Source organism: Acomys russatus, chromosome 2, assembly GCF_903995435.1.
Source record: "Acomys russatus chromosome 2, mAcoRus1.1, whole genome shotgun sequence".
NCBI lineage: Eukaryota > Metazoa > Chordata > Mammalia > Rodentia > Muridae > Acomys > Acomys russatus.
In genome coordinates this window covers 33,740,103-33,755,348 of record NC_067138.1, presented here as the reverse complement: position 1 = coordinate 33,755,348, position 15,246 = coordinate 33,740,103, and the positions used below count along the sequence as shown (strand labels likewise).

The 15,246-nt window shown below is 42.5% G+C and overlaps 1 protein-coding gene across 2 annotated transcripts in view; it reads right to left on the bottom strand.

The window, feature by feature from the left end:
* The window catches only part of Clvs1 (clavesin 1), a 184,335-nt gene that overhangs the window by 155,855 nt on the left and 13,234 nt on the right, over positions 1-15,246 (bottom strand). The gene's annotated exons all lie outside the window — the stretch shown is intronic.

Sequence of the window (15,246 nt, the reverse complement as noted above, 5' to 3'; positions counted from 1 at the left end):
TATTCTTCTTGTAGGTTTCTAGGACCCTCTGGATCCTTCTATTTCCCCATTCTCCCATGCTTCTCTCACCTAAAGTCCCAATAGTATGTCCTCCCTTAAAGAACAGGACATTCTCCACAGTTGAGTGGAGAGTGGGGACTGACTTTCACATGAGCTCTTGTGCCCCATATTTGACCACATCCCCTGGATGGGGAGGCCTGGTGACACTCAGAGGAAGGATAGCAGGCTACCAAGAAGAGACTTGATACCCTATGAGCATATACAGCGGGAGGAGGTCCCCCTCAGTCACAGTCATAGGGGAGGGGAGTAAGGAGAAAATGGGAGGGAGGGAGGAATGGGAGGATACAGGGATGGGATAACAATTGAGATGTAATATGAATAAATTAATAAACTATATTAAAAAATAAAATTGAAATGAAACCCTGAATCCTGACCACCACAGAAAACAGAAACAGAAAGCTTGCAAACTCATGGAACTGAGCAACTCTATTGAGTGAAAAGTGGGGCTAAGACAGAAATTAAGAAAGAAACAAAAGACTTCCTAGGACGGAATGCAAATGAAGATACAACATACTCATAGTTATGGGGCACAACGAAGGTGGTTCTAAGGGTCAAGTTCGAGTCTGTAGCAATAAGTACCTACGTTAAAAAAAAGAAGCAATCTCATAGTAGCCACTTAATAGCATGCCTGAATACTCTAGAACAAGAAGAACAAATTACACCCAAATGAAGTAGATGACAAGAAATAATCAAAAGATGAAGGGCTGAAATCAATAAAATAAAAAACAATACAATGAAACAAAGAGTTCTAAATGATTGAAGGACTGACCAAAATAAACAAAACCAAAAATGAAAGGAAGACATAACAGCAGACACTGAGGAATATCCAAACATACTTTAACAACCTGGACTCTACAAAACTGGAGAATCCAAAAGAAATGGATAATTTACTTAATACATACAACTTCAGATAAACAATTTAAAAAGATCTATAACCTCCAGTGAAGCAGTCATTAAATATCTCCAAACTTCCCCCACCCACACCCCGTGCAAAAGCCCAGAGTTATATAGCTTCAGTGCAGAATTCTACCAGACTTTCAATGCCAATATTCAAGCTACTCAACAAAATATAAACAAAAGGAACATTGCTCAGTTTGTTTTACAAGGCCACAGTTACCTTGATACCTAAACCATATAAAGACACAACAGCAACAACAATAACCTACATTTTCCCTTATGGATATAGATGCAAAAAATTCTCAATAAAATATTTGCAAACTGAGTCTAAGAACAGATCAAAAAAGAGTATATACCATGAACCAATAGGCTTCATCCCAGAAATGAAGGGATAGTTCAACATATATAAAGCTATAAATGTAACCCACCATATAAACAAACTGAAAAGAGGGGGAAACACAATCATCTCATCAGATATAGAAAAGTACTTTGACAAAAATCTAACACCGTTTCACAATAAAAGTCCTGGAGAGATCAGGGATACAAGGGACACAATATGGGCAGTTTACAACAAGCCTGCAGATTGACCACGTTCGGTTACACTCAAAGATCAGTGTTTTGTTCAGCCGTCATTAGTGAAGCCATAATCAGGATATATTATATGAAAAAATATCTATTTCAAGAAAAGGAAAAATAATAAATAAAATGGAGATAATAGCAGTTTTTGCAGGCATTGTCATGACGACTAACTAAAACAATGGGAACCAGGGACATACATGCCCGAGACCATTATTGATGCTAATGCCCTCAACCCAAAATGTCAGTGGTTGTTATTCGAAGGAGAAGCATATTTTAAATTACAGCAGAATGAGTTCAGCACGGAGTACTAGTGATCAGGGTGAAACAGAGGCGAATGGAACGATAAGAAGCAGGAAGGAGACCAGGCCAAGGAAGAAGAAGAAGACATCATGTTAAACCCGTCACAGCAGCACTTAGCCTCCCTTTATTTTCTTGTCTAATGTTATATTTTGCAGCACAGCAGCCATAACTTCAGCTGCTTTACACTACACTCACAACAAATGGCTTCTGAGCTTGATTTACGGCCTCAGCTAAGCACGGCCACTTAATCATCGCCAGCAGCTGCTTAAGGTTCCGGACATCACCGCTCAGGAGTGATTATCTGGGGACCATATTTAAAGGGCGAGAGAGCTTCTGGTTGGGTATTGAGGAGGCTCAAGGTTCCAGGATGGGGTGGTAAGTCTGGGCATGTGCCACGGCGTTTCTTCAGTTCTACACCACCCTTCTCACAAAGTGCTCAGAAAATGCTGTCCAGGCTTCATAAGTGAGTTAACCCAGAAGCAGAAAGAATCAAATGGTATATACTCACTTATATCTGCATACTAGCCCAAGGGGCATGTCCCACGAAAGCCTTCACTTACCAGGAAACTGGGACAGAGGGGAAGGCATCCTATTGGGACTCTAAATGAGAGACGCATGGGAGAACAGCAAAATAAAAGGATCCAGAGGGTCCTAGAAATCTACAAGTAGAACAATATGATAGGCAGATTTGGGCCCAGGGGTCCCGCTCAAACTAAGGCACCAGCCAAGGACAATACAGGAGGTAAACTTTAAACCCCTTCCCAGATCTAGCCAATGGTCAGAATATTCTCCACAGTTGAGTGGAGAGTGTGATACGACTTTCTCACATACTCTGGTGCCTCACATTTGACCATGTCCCCTGGAGGGGGAGACCTGGTGGCACTCAGAGGAAGGACAGCAAGTAGCCAAGAAGAGACTTGATACCCTATGAGAATATATAGGGGGACGTAATCCCCCTCAGGAACAGTCATAGGGGAGGGGAATAATGGGAAAATGGGGGGGGGGGAGGAATGGGAGGATACAAGGGATGGGATAAACATTGAGATGTAACAAGAATAAATTAATAAAAAAAAAAAAAAAAAAAAAAAAAAAAAAAAAAAAAAAAAAAGAAAATTTGAAGCACTTCAACACAGGAATAGAGAGCAATGCATGCATCCGAGTGCCTGCAACACCTCCTGGAAAACCTGCAAGTGAGTGCAGAACACCATGATGCACAATGCTCGTTCTATGTGCTCTCTTTCAGTGACACTGGTCTTTTAAGGTGCTAACCCTGGGATCAACAAGATGCCTCAAGTAAGGGATTTTGCTGCCAAGCCTGATCCCCAGAGGGATCACATGGAGGAAGAAGAAAACTGATAAACACACACACACACACACACACACACACACACACACACACACACCACATTATTTTCAAATGATAATATTCTTATGCTGGTTAGTTTTTTCTTGATTTGATGCAAGTGAAGATCATCTAGGGAAAGGAAGTTCCATTGAGAAAACGCTTCCAACCAAAGTGGCCTGTAGGCAAAACCTGTGGGGCATTTTTCTTGATTAATGATGGGTGTGGGAAGGGCCAGGCCATTGTGAGCAGTGGTGCCCCTGGTCAGGTGGTGCTGGGGTATATAATAAAGCAGGCTGAGCAAGCCTTGGAGAGCAAGCCAGCAAGCAGCATTCCTCCATAGCTTATGCTTTCATTCCTTCTTCCAGGTTATCCTTCTTGCCTCCTTTTGAGAGGAACCCTGATCAGGAAGTGTAAGTCAAATAAACCCTTCCCTATCCAAGCTGCTTCTGGTCTTGGTGTTTCATCACATCAGTAGAAAGCAAACTAAGACTAATGAAGGTCACCGTTCAGATTGCTGACCATTCCACATGGAGAAATTGACACCACGCTTCCCCAAGTTGCCTTGATCTGAACCTGCCATGAACAGAAATTATTCTCGTGGCCTTGAATTTCTTCCACACCTAACAGTGTTTAATCTGCAATGAGAATTTGGGGCAGCAGTGACAGAGAAAGGCATTCTGTCAGTCAAACTTTGTTCCCTGTAAGGACAACGCCTTAAGCTCAAACCCACTGACCTTTGTTACAGTGGTTGCCATGAGACACCTATTTCTTCCTGGGAGGTAGCAGCCTGCTCAGGCACTCATGCATTACTGTAACATCTCCAGACTCTGACCTGTGGCTCTCTCGTGCATTGGCTTACATGAGATACAGCTTCTACCAGGCAAGGAGATGTTGGCGGTCAACAGAATTCACCAAGCAGTTGTAACTACTGGTTACAACAAAAGTGGTGGGTTTTGTCTGCTAACAAGTACCCATGTAGGAATGGATTTGAAGGAGGCAAGGGACTGCTTGGTCCCCTCACATACCATGCTACATTAAAGAAGCTGCAGTGATGGCATATTCTGAGCCCGTCTTAATTTCTCCCCTTCATTAATCAATAGCTTTTTTTGGAATTGCATAACAGATTTTATTGACTTTTGAAAAAATTTTATCTTGAGTGGAAATGTTTGTTGTGGGAACTTGAGGCTTTGAATTATGTCAAAGTAAGAAAACTTTCTTAACCAGGAGGTCAGGGGGAGGCCTCGCTGTGTGTGAGAGCCTTTCTACTGTACCTTATGTCATCTGAACACATGCTATTGTTAACCAAAAAAGGACACTGAACACAAGTGCATAGTGTTCTGAGGGTACCAGCTGGCAAGCCAAAGAGCTAAAATTCTGATACCAACTCAGAATCTACACAGGGACACTTCCTTGATACCGAAAAAGAATGGGTAGGTAAAGTTGGCCCTGTTATTGGCTTAGATTGGGTCATTCTTTTGTAATAAATTTCAAGTAATACCAAGTTTCCTTTGCTGGACAATGAGGTTTTTTTTTTTTTTTTTTTTTTTTTTTTTTTTTTTAATGAAAGTTGTTTTATTTTTGTTGTCATGGTTGGCTTTGTCAAGTATTATTGGTGGAGATTGGGTATGATGGCTAAATTTAATAGTGAACTTGGCACACCTACATAGAGAGAATATCAGCTGAAGATTGTCCTGATCAGATTGGCCTACGGCCATGCATTTGAAGCGTTTTCTGACTTGTTAATTGGTGTAGAAGGTCCAGCCTCCTGTGGGTGATGGCATTGGGGAGGTGTGCCTAGGCTGTATAAGAAAGATAGCCGAGGAAGCCAGGGAGAACAAGGCAGTAAGTGATGCTCTTCCACAGTTTCTCCTTCAATTACTACCTTCAGGTGCCTGCCTTGAGTTTCTACCTTTGCTTTCTTCAATGGTGGACTGTGGAAGCAGTAAGGTAAAAACAAAACCAACCAACCAAACAATTAAACAAAAGACCATTACTCCCAAGGTTGCTTTTAGCCATGGTGTTTATAACAGCAACAGAAAATCAAACTAGTCTATTGGATAAGAACTCTCAACCTGTGGTCCTCCCGGTTTCGACGGGATTAGAGTGGACTATGATAAAGGATTTGCCTTATAGACCATGAACTTTCCCATGTCCTTGGAGGTCAACGGTGACAGACAAATTGCCATAAATCCCTTAGAGCTCTCTTAAATGTGTGACCCCACCCCGATGGGCAGGTGGTTCCAGTGATAAGTTGGGGGTGAGGTTTTTGCCCATGTTAGCACTTTGCAGCTGTGTGGCCTCAGATAGATGATGTAACCCTTTGAGCTTTAATTTCATCATCTGTTAAATATGGGTATTATTAGTTTAGTGTCTACCCAGGAACATTTCTTCTAAGCACATGGTGAGTATTTAGTAAATATGCAGTGTTGCTTAGTTTTGTGTTTTGATCACACTGACTCTCCAGTGCATCCCTTTAACTTCCAACACTTGGAAAACTGATCACTGCCATAGAAATTCTGGTGCTATTATTATATAAAGAACAGAGGGCTAAACATTCTGCCGGATTCCCCTTTAGCTAGCCTTTGGGATTTGGAGAACAGGGTCACCTGATCCTAGTGAGTTATCAAGCATCTCCCCCAGCCCCACCTCTTTTTTTTTTTTTTTTTTTCTTTCTTTACAGGCTGAACTCCTATAAAGAAAGGATGTATGAAAAGTCAGTCTCTCATTATGCCAAGACCTTTTATCACTCAGGAAAGTCAAACTGAATGAGGCACAGAACCCCTGCCAGATATAAAAAGACTGGTAAATGATCTTGCAATAGCTACAGGAGAGCCTCAGTCAGCTAGTTTAGTTATAGTTTTAAGAGATACACCCATAAACCGGGCATGGTGGCGCACGCCTTTAATCCCAGCACTCGGGAGGCAGAGGCAGGCAGATCACTGTGAGTTCGAGGTCAGCCTGGGCTGCAAAGTGAGTCAAAGACAGCAAAGGCTGCACAGAGAAACCCTGTCTTGAAAAACAAAACAAAACAAAACAAAAAAGAGGTACATCCAACCTAGTGTACCTGAAGTCTCAGGCTTTCAATCAGAAAAAAGACCTGTCTTAAAACTCATCCCTCTCATTATGATCATTTCTAGTTCAATCCATTTGTCCACAAATTTCATGAATTCTTTGTTATTAATAGCTGAGTAGTAATCTATAGTGTAAATGTACCACAGTTTCTTTGTCCATTCTTCTACTGAGGGACACTTAGGCTGTTTCCATGTTCTGGCTATTATGAACAAGGCTGCTATGAACATGGTTGAGCAAATGTTCTTGTTGTGTGCTGGAGCATCTTCTGGGTATATTCCAAGGAGTGGAATAGCTTGGTCTTGAGGAAGCCTTATTCCCAGTTTTCTGAGATAGCACCAGATAGATTTCCAAAGTGGCTGTACTAGTTTGCGTTCCCACCAATAATGAAGGAGTGTTCCTCTCTCCACATCCTTGCCAGCATGTGGTGTCAGTTGAGTTATTGATCTTAGCCATTCTGATGGGTGTAAGATGGAATCTCAGTGTTGTTTTGATTTGCATTTCCCTGATTGTCAGGAGCCTGATGACTAAGGAGGTTGAGCATTTCTTTAAGTGTTTCTCAGCCATTTGATATTCCTCTGTTGAGAATTCTCTGTTTAGTTCTGAGCCCCATTTCTCATAATAAGTGAGCTAATCCAGAAGCAGAAAGACTCACATGGTATATACTCACTTATATCTGGACACTAGCCCAAGGGGCATGTCCCATGAAAGTCTTCATTTACCAGGAAAGTGGGACAGAGGGGAGGACATCCTATTGGGACTCTAGGTGAGAGAAGCATGGGAGAATGGGGAAATAGAAGGATCCAGAGGGTCCTAGAAACTTCTAAGAAGAACATTATGATGGACAGATCTGGTCCCAGGGGTCCTGCTCAAATTATGGCACCAGCCAAGGACAATATGTGTAATAAAATTCAAACCCCTATCCAGATCTAGCCAATGGACAGGACATTCTCCACAGTTGAGTGGAGAGTGGGGTATGACTTTCACATGAACTCTGGTACCCCATATTTGACCACATCCCCTGGATAGGGAGGCCTGGTGGCACTCAGAGGAAGGATAGCAGGCTACCAAGAAGAGACTTGATACCCTATGAGCATATACAGGGGGAGGAGTTACCCCTCAGTCACAGTGATAGGGGAGGGGAGTAAGGGGAAAATGGGAGGGAGGGAGGAATGGGAGGATACAAGAGATGGGATAACAATTGAGACGTAATTTGAATAAATAATAAAATATTTTTTAAAACCTCATTCCCAGGACACTTCAGCCATCTTGCAGCTGCTGAACATGGCAATTTTGTTACACAAGTCCTGGGGAAGTTGTTGCAGGTAGGCAGTCACCAGTGAGGTTTGGGGGAGCTATAAAATCCGCCAGATAGAATTGCCACACGTTGTCAGCAAACAAGGTACAAGTGAACACCATTCAAGAAACCATACTCAGTTGGAAGACGACCATCTCTGAGTACAGACAGAGCCAAATGTCTTTCTACGGTACACAGAAATATGGTGGTCTCCCCTTTAGACACCCGAAGAAACAAACAGTCATGCTTTTATAACAATCATCTTCCTATTGTGACATGCCTGGAGGAATGACTGCAGCTATTCTGGGTGCTGGAGAATGGATGAGGGATGAATTCTTATTTATCATAGTAAAGAATACCAAGGCTAGAGGGTGGGTAGATATTCAGTCAGTAAAGTGCGTGCTATGCAAGCATAAGGACCGGAGCTGAATACCCAAAACTCACATAAAAGCCAGGCATAGTGACAGAAAGCCATAACCCCAGAGCTGAAGAGTAGGAACCACGTAGATCTATGGAACTCATTGGAAAGCCAACCTAACTGAATGCATGAGCTCCAGGCTGAGCGAGACCCTGGAGAGTGATCCAGGAAGAACCCCCCAACTCCTCTGCAATGCTGATCTCTGTCTCTGTCTCTGTCTCTGTATCTCTATGTCTCCCTCTGTCTCTCTCTGACACACACACACACACACACACACACACACACACACACACACACACACACACACACACTGTTAGGATCCCATATCCTTTCTTATTTGCTCTGACTGAAATCATGAGCTTCCCAATTTTTTCCTTCTTCTCACTCCCAATGGGGATTGAATAGGTCATGTACTCTTGTCATTCTGAATCATCTCAAGCCCCTGGGCACCGTCCTATAATGCAGAGTCATCTCTGACTGCACTCCACTGGGATGCTCCAAGAATTTCTTCATTGTTCCCAGTGAGTCACCTTGTGTTCCTTGTCTGACAGAAAAGCTGAGGAGTGCAATGAAAACTTTGAATCTGGATCCTTTGGTTACGTTGTCACTTAGTAATAAAACAATGACTGCAATGTTTTTTTTTTGCCAATGACTTGAACCCCTAAGTTTGGAAAGGAGAAAAATTATGCATAGAATGTTTTGGGAGGACATGGTGTTCACATTCATCCTGGGAAAGACTCCTTCCTGTCTTGGAATCCCTTGCTTACACCATAGATTTTGTGAAACTACAGAGGGTTTCAGAAATGATGTGGAGTTGGCCTTCTGTATCTGTGGGTTCTGCCTCTGCAGACCCAAGTAACCAGAGAGAGAAAATATATGCAGGGAGGAACTGTATCAGTGCTAAACATACACTAATTCCTAGCCATTTTTCCCCATTGCAGTGTAATAAGTCATAACACAGCACTTATAGCACATTATAATAAGTAGTGTAGAGATGACTTAAAGTGTTTAGGAGGACATGTGTATAGTAGTGTTCAAATAGTATGCCATTTTATGAAAAGGACTTGAGCATCTTTGGGTTTTATCATCTATGGAAAGTTCTCAAACTGATACCCCACAAATACCAATAATATGGAAACACTTGATGTAAAAAACATCGGAAGGTGGTAATTCTTGATAGGTGTTTGGTTTGGGTTTCAAATGTCCCCCCAAAACTTTGGGCATTGAAGGCTTGGTCTGTAATACATCAGTGTTCAGAACGAGACTTCTGGGAAACAGAGGAGCCATTGTGAATTGACTGACCCACTCACAGATTCACAGCTGATTAGGCTATTGGGTGGCTGCAACACTGAGGGGCAGGCCTAGTTGGAGGAAGAAAGCCATTGGAGGTATGGCATTGAAAGGCATATTTTGTCCCCGAACCCTTTTCTCTTTTTCTGTTTCTCAACTGCTATGAGGTAAACAGCTTTCGTCTTCAGCAACTACGCAGAGTGTAGACTGAAGCCTTGGAAAGTCTGATCCAAAACAAACCCTTTATAAACTGGTTACTTCAGATGGCTTGTCATGGAAAGCTCACTACTACAACATGGAGGGCAGAAATTTTTATGAAGTTTCTATCCATCTTTCTTGATGGAAATACAGGGGTCTTTTAGCTTGTACAATGCCTGAGAAAGGGAACACTTAAACTTTTCATGGGATCCACAGACCCTGCACATTAACACCCAAGGATTCATCCACAGGGGCTTCTGAGATTCACTCTACTCAGACCTCAAATTTCCTGTCTTATGCCTCATTAGACACACACACACACACACACACACACACAGACACACACACACACACACACACACACGTACATGCACACACACATGCAAACCCACACACACATTCACACATATACACACTCACATTCACACAGACACAAACACACACATGCACATACATGCACACACACATACACACATATACACACTTGCAGAAGCTCTAACAGTATGTTGAAACATCTAAAATACCAACGCTGAGCAATTGGTTCCAGGTGTCCTTGGAATTAACTTGGAGTGGAAGCCATAAGCCCCAGCTTTTCCATTGCTCCCTGAAGAAGACAGCATCGTCTCCTCCCAAGCCCCTTTCTTAGCCATCAGCAAGTTGGTGATGCTCTATCGTGAGAAAATGGCCATTGAAATGCTTGTGAAATGTAAGGCACTTGTAGCTGTGTCTCTGTGCAGATGTTGAAGTACAGCCTGGACCTGGTATAGCAGGACCTGACTTAGTGAAGGCTCTTTTCCCCAGGATATCTGGCTTGCCAGAGCAGAGCCCAGCTTAGTCAAACCGGAAAGAAACGAAAATGCTTGTCTGGCCTTTAGAACAGTCAATATTATTAATTATGCATTTTTATCTCAAGTGTAAGTTTCTAGGCCAGGCGGTGGTGGTGGCACACACCTTTAATCCCAGAACTTGGGAGGCAGAGGCAGGTGGATTGATGTCTACAAAGTGAGTCTAGGACAGCCAAGGCTACACAGAGAAACCCTGACTCAAAAAAACCAAAGCCAAACAAACAATTAAAATGTGATTTACTTTGAGGAAATTACTGACGCTTTTGGTCCCTCTTTAAGTTTTGCTCTACATCCTCAGCTTTGTCCCAGCTCTGTGCCTGAAGTCTTGCCAATCTTCCACATAGACCTCTTATCTCTTTTCCCGTGTCGTAGGGCGACACAGCCTGCTGGATGTCTGTCTTTTCTGTTGTTCCCGAATTTGCAGGTGTTAATCAAGCTGCTCGCCAGCCTCCTTTACTCTTTAGTGAATTATCTAAATTTTACTGTTCCTTACAGCACCTCATCCGCTGTAAGAAGAAACAATGCTTTAAGCAAATTTGCAACCTGCTTGCTGATTTCTGAATCTTTACCTGTGAGAAACAATAGTACTGACAGAAGAATGTTCCCTAGATCCTCCCATGTTCTGACCTGTAGTAGATCCTCCCAGCCTAAAACTTGGGGCACAAACAGCTGGCCTCCACATAGTGTTGTGGGACTTCTGTTGTCTGGAATCCCCTGATTGTTGTTTTTATAACCTAAGAGTATGACCAACAATAAGAAGAGGCCTTTAAATTGGGCTTATAAGAACAACAGAGCTGAGTTCGTGTGAAAGTCAGACCCCACTCTCCACTCAACTGTGGAGACTGTCCTGTTCATTGGCTAGATCTGGGTAGGGGTTCGAAGTTTATTGCATGTATTGTCCTTGGCCGGTGCCATAGTTTGAGCAGGACCCCTGGGCCCAGATCTGCCCATCATAATGTTCTTCTTAGAAGTTTCTAGGACCCTCTGGATCCTTCTATTTCCCCATTCTCCCATGCTTCTCTCACCTAGAGTCCCAATAGGATGTCCTCCCCTCTGACCCACTTTCCTGGTGAGTGAAGACTTTCATGGGACATGCCCCTTGGGCTAGTGTCCAGATATAAGTGAGTATATACCATGTGAGTCTTTCTGCTTCTGGGTTAGCTCACTCATTATGATCATTTCTAGTTCAATCCATTTGTCCACAAATTTTGGGAATTCCTTGTTTTTAATAGCTGAGTAGTATTCCATAGTGTAAATGTACCACAGTTTCTTTATTCATTCTTCTACTGAGGGACACTTAGGCTGTTTCCAGGTTCTGGCTATTATGAATAACGCTGCTATGAACATGGTTGAGCGAATGGATGGGGAGACCTGGTAGCACTCAGAGGAAGGATAGCAGGCTACCAAGAAAGACTTGACACCTTATGAGCATATACAGGGGGAGGAGGTCCCCCTCAGTCACAGTCATAGGGGAGAGAAGTAAGGGGAAAATGAGAGGGAGGGAGGAATGGGAGGATACAAGGGGTGGGATAACAATTGAGATGTAATATGAATAAATTAATAAAATATATTTTAAAAAAAGAACAACAGAGCCTTCTAGCCCATCCTGACTTTAGAGTCATGGCGTGTCACAGTTACCATTTTTAGTTTCCCAACTGCAAGAAGTTGATAATTTTATTAAAGGCTTCTGCATTTAAAAAGTCTCTTTGAGCTGACATCCCATTGCTTTACCTGTTTGGCTTATTTATTCTTAAGAAATAATTACTTCTGAACATCAACCAGTATAAACCGGTAGTCACAGCTACTGGTTTACAGGTGAGATCCTGCATGATAGGATCTCAACTATCTGCTAAAAGATGGGACCGGTCAGGAGGCAGCTGGAATTTAAGGTCACTACTTGGCTTCGGAGTCTGTCATTCCATCTCTTCTGCCGCTTGGTCACTCCCAAGACTGGGTTTGTCCTCGCAGCAGCCTGAGAGGCCTGATGTCTTACCCACTTTCCACTTGAGAAACTGAGTCTCCAAAAGGTAAAATGATGAGACCCAAGCTTAACTTCTGTTTTTTCCTGAGGTGAAGTCCAGGAACAACATGTGTGCCTCTCTGCTTGTCTTTCCCTCAGCGGCACCAGGGGTCCTGACAGGAAAGGCTCGCATCCAAATTTTCAGAAAAAAAAAAAAAAGAAGGAAAAGAAAAAGCAGCAAGAAATGGACTTTTCTTTAGGGGCAAATTGTAAATTCTTGCTTATGCCATATGAGATTAGGTGAGAGATCAAAGGAATCGCGGAGTAAGTGTGTCTTCTTGTGTCCCCACTGCACGCCACACTTGAGTGCTGGATTGACAGCTCTGCTAGCTCTAGGAGGACTGAGCATGTTCACTTTATGAATGAGTGTGTGGTTCTTACGTATTGAGCTCACTCATCCCTCAGACACACAGAAGCCAGATAGACTTCTGCTGATGGAGCCTCCACCTCTGGGCAAGGCCAGCTTGAATTCTGGGAGCCCAGTTGCTGTCATGCCTTTGTTGTAACCTACTCCAAGCTGATTTTTTTTTTAAAAACATGTGTCAGGTCAAGATGGATGGATTTACATCATTTTAATAAATATTAATAATCATTTTAATCTCGGTAAACCTTTCACATGAGGGATTAAAATCACTACCTGATGATCTGAACCTCTCCACACCCTCACCCCCCCCCTCCAGCCCAGAGAAGTAATCACTTTGCAAAGCTGTGAGAGCTCGCCTGGCCTTTTGGACTCATCTGAGCAGGCTTTGTGTGACAAGTATCTGGGGAAAGCAAGCAGGTGCTTTAAACAAGTGGGTGGGTGACTGACCTGCATGTTTAATCTCACTCTCATTTTGAAATGTTGTCCTCCTGTATCCAGATCTAATTTATTTACCATCTGTCCGCCATTCCTTTTGAAGTCAGATTTTATAGTATTAGCGATAACACCACAAACCAGTGTCTATTGAATGCGTATTGTGTTAAAAATGAACTTCCGCATGGCACTGCTCTCTCCCATTCCACATAAAGATGCTAGCTCTTGTCCCTGCCTTACAGGGAGGCTGCTTGTCTGAGTCATAGAACCACTAAGTGACACAGTCATATCCACATTCAAACTGGCTTACTTGCATCTGAATTCAGGTCAAGTGGATAGACTCACCAAGACCACCTTGTCAAAAGCAAAATGCCTTGGATAAAATTATGTAGTTATAAGAAGAAAATTAGTTCATGGGACTATGAGAAAGAGAAAAGGAAAGTGATTTTTTAAAAAGTGGAGTGAATGGGGAGCACATAAAGTGAATTTGAGAATCCCTTCCCATCCATCGGATGAGGCTGACTAGGCTTCTCATTCATGAGTCATTAGAGCTAGAAGCTTATTTTACACATGAGGGATCCAAGGAACAGAGAAGGAAGTAACTTGTCCAAGGTTATCATAGTCATAAACATTTTCATTATTTCCTCAGAGATTTGTTACCTCTTATTTCTTCATGACATATTTGGGGATATATACAGACCGAATCTTAATATGAAATAAAACATTTTACTGCGGTTCGTTCCTTTATGTGAACATCACAGCTCAACGGCGCTTAGCGCACAGTCTGACCTAGCAGATGGAGACTCAGAACACTGACAATTTAGCATGATGACATCAGCATGATTATTTTGTAGGATCATCAAAACTCTCTGGTTTCCAGATCCAAAATGTGACTGTGCCATTCTTGGGAGCAGGATCGTTCCCTTCAGTTTTGATGCCGTGTCTACAACACCTGTATCTCGGGAGGAAGTATTCAGTAGTGGGTAGGGGCCAGCCATTTATATGCTGCCCCATTTACTGGACCATGAACTGCACATTGAGTCTTCACTGATGAAGACCACATGTTCTCATCATCGTCCTAAGGGTCTCAAACTCAGATTTCTACATGTTTGCTGATGGAGCAATGCAGATGAATGAGTGTAAAACTCCAACTGTCTCTCTCATCAGTGGAGCAACATGAAGCAAAGCTCACCATGAACTGCCACATGAACTCGATAGATAAACACGGTCTCTGTTCTACATCACTACTGCTGGGTCAGGTACAGAGCTGACTGAAGTTCAGGCTGATTGCGTTGAGACATTGGTGTGCTTTTCCAGAGTCAGATGGTCCCGCCTTGATTTATCAACCAAGAAATAGCCATTGATTGTGAAGACCTACTGCACTTCTGCTATTCTTATGGAAAGCAGTGGCATAAGGCAGTGGAAAGACTAGGAATTCATTTAAATAGCATCGGGAAGGTTTTTTTTAAATCTGTTTTTCACTTAAGGCTGTGTCTTCCCATGAACATAACATTTCCATCTATGATGTTGTTGAGAAAGCTCCAGCCACAGCAGATGCTCCAAAGATTGATTTCTTCCCTTTCCCCCTCATTTGACATTGGCTGCTTATTGTGCTACCTGGCAAAGAGATAACCATGCAAAAGGCGCCATCCTCCCTAATCTCATTAACACACACAGACATTACTTAGCTGGAGCAACACAACTGGCTCTGAAGCCACACAACCAGGACACAGACAGTTTCCATCCTGCTTTCAGTAGTGCCCTGACATGGGACCCAGGTCTTGAACTTCTTAAATTCTTGTACTATCAAATGTAAAGTATGAGAAATGGCAGTAACATTTATCTTTCAATGGTCTTGGTCGGATTAAATGAGATCATAAAAATACCTAGTAGAAAACGTGATAAACACCAAGAAAAACAAAACAAAACAAAACTCATTATCTACTGAGCAGCGATCTTACATTTCTATTATATTTGTTTTCATAAAACACCGTGAACCTAAACTTGGTCTATAGCAAGGGGGCAGTGAAATAAAAATACTGAGAATTTTTTTTTTTTTAAGGAAAATGGGAGTGGGGTAGAATTTGGAAAGAAATCAGATGTTAGGACCAAAACCAAAGATGATCCCATAT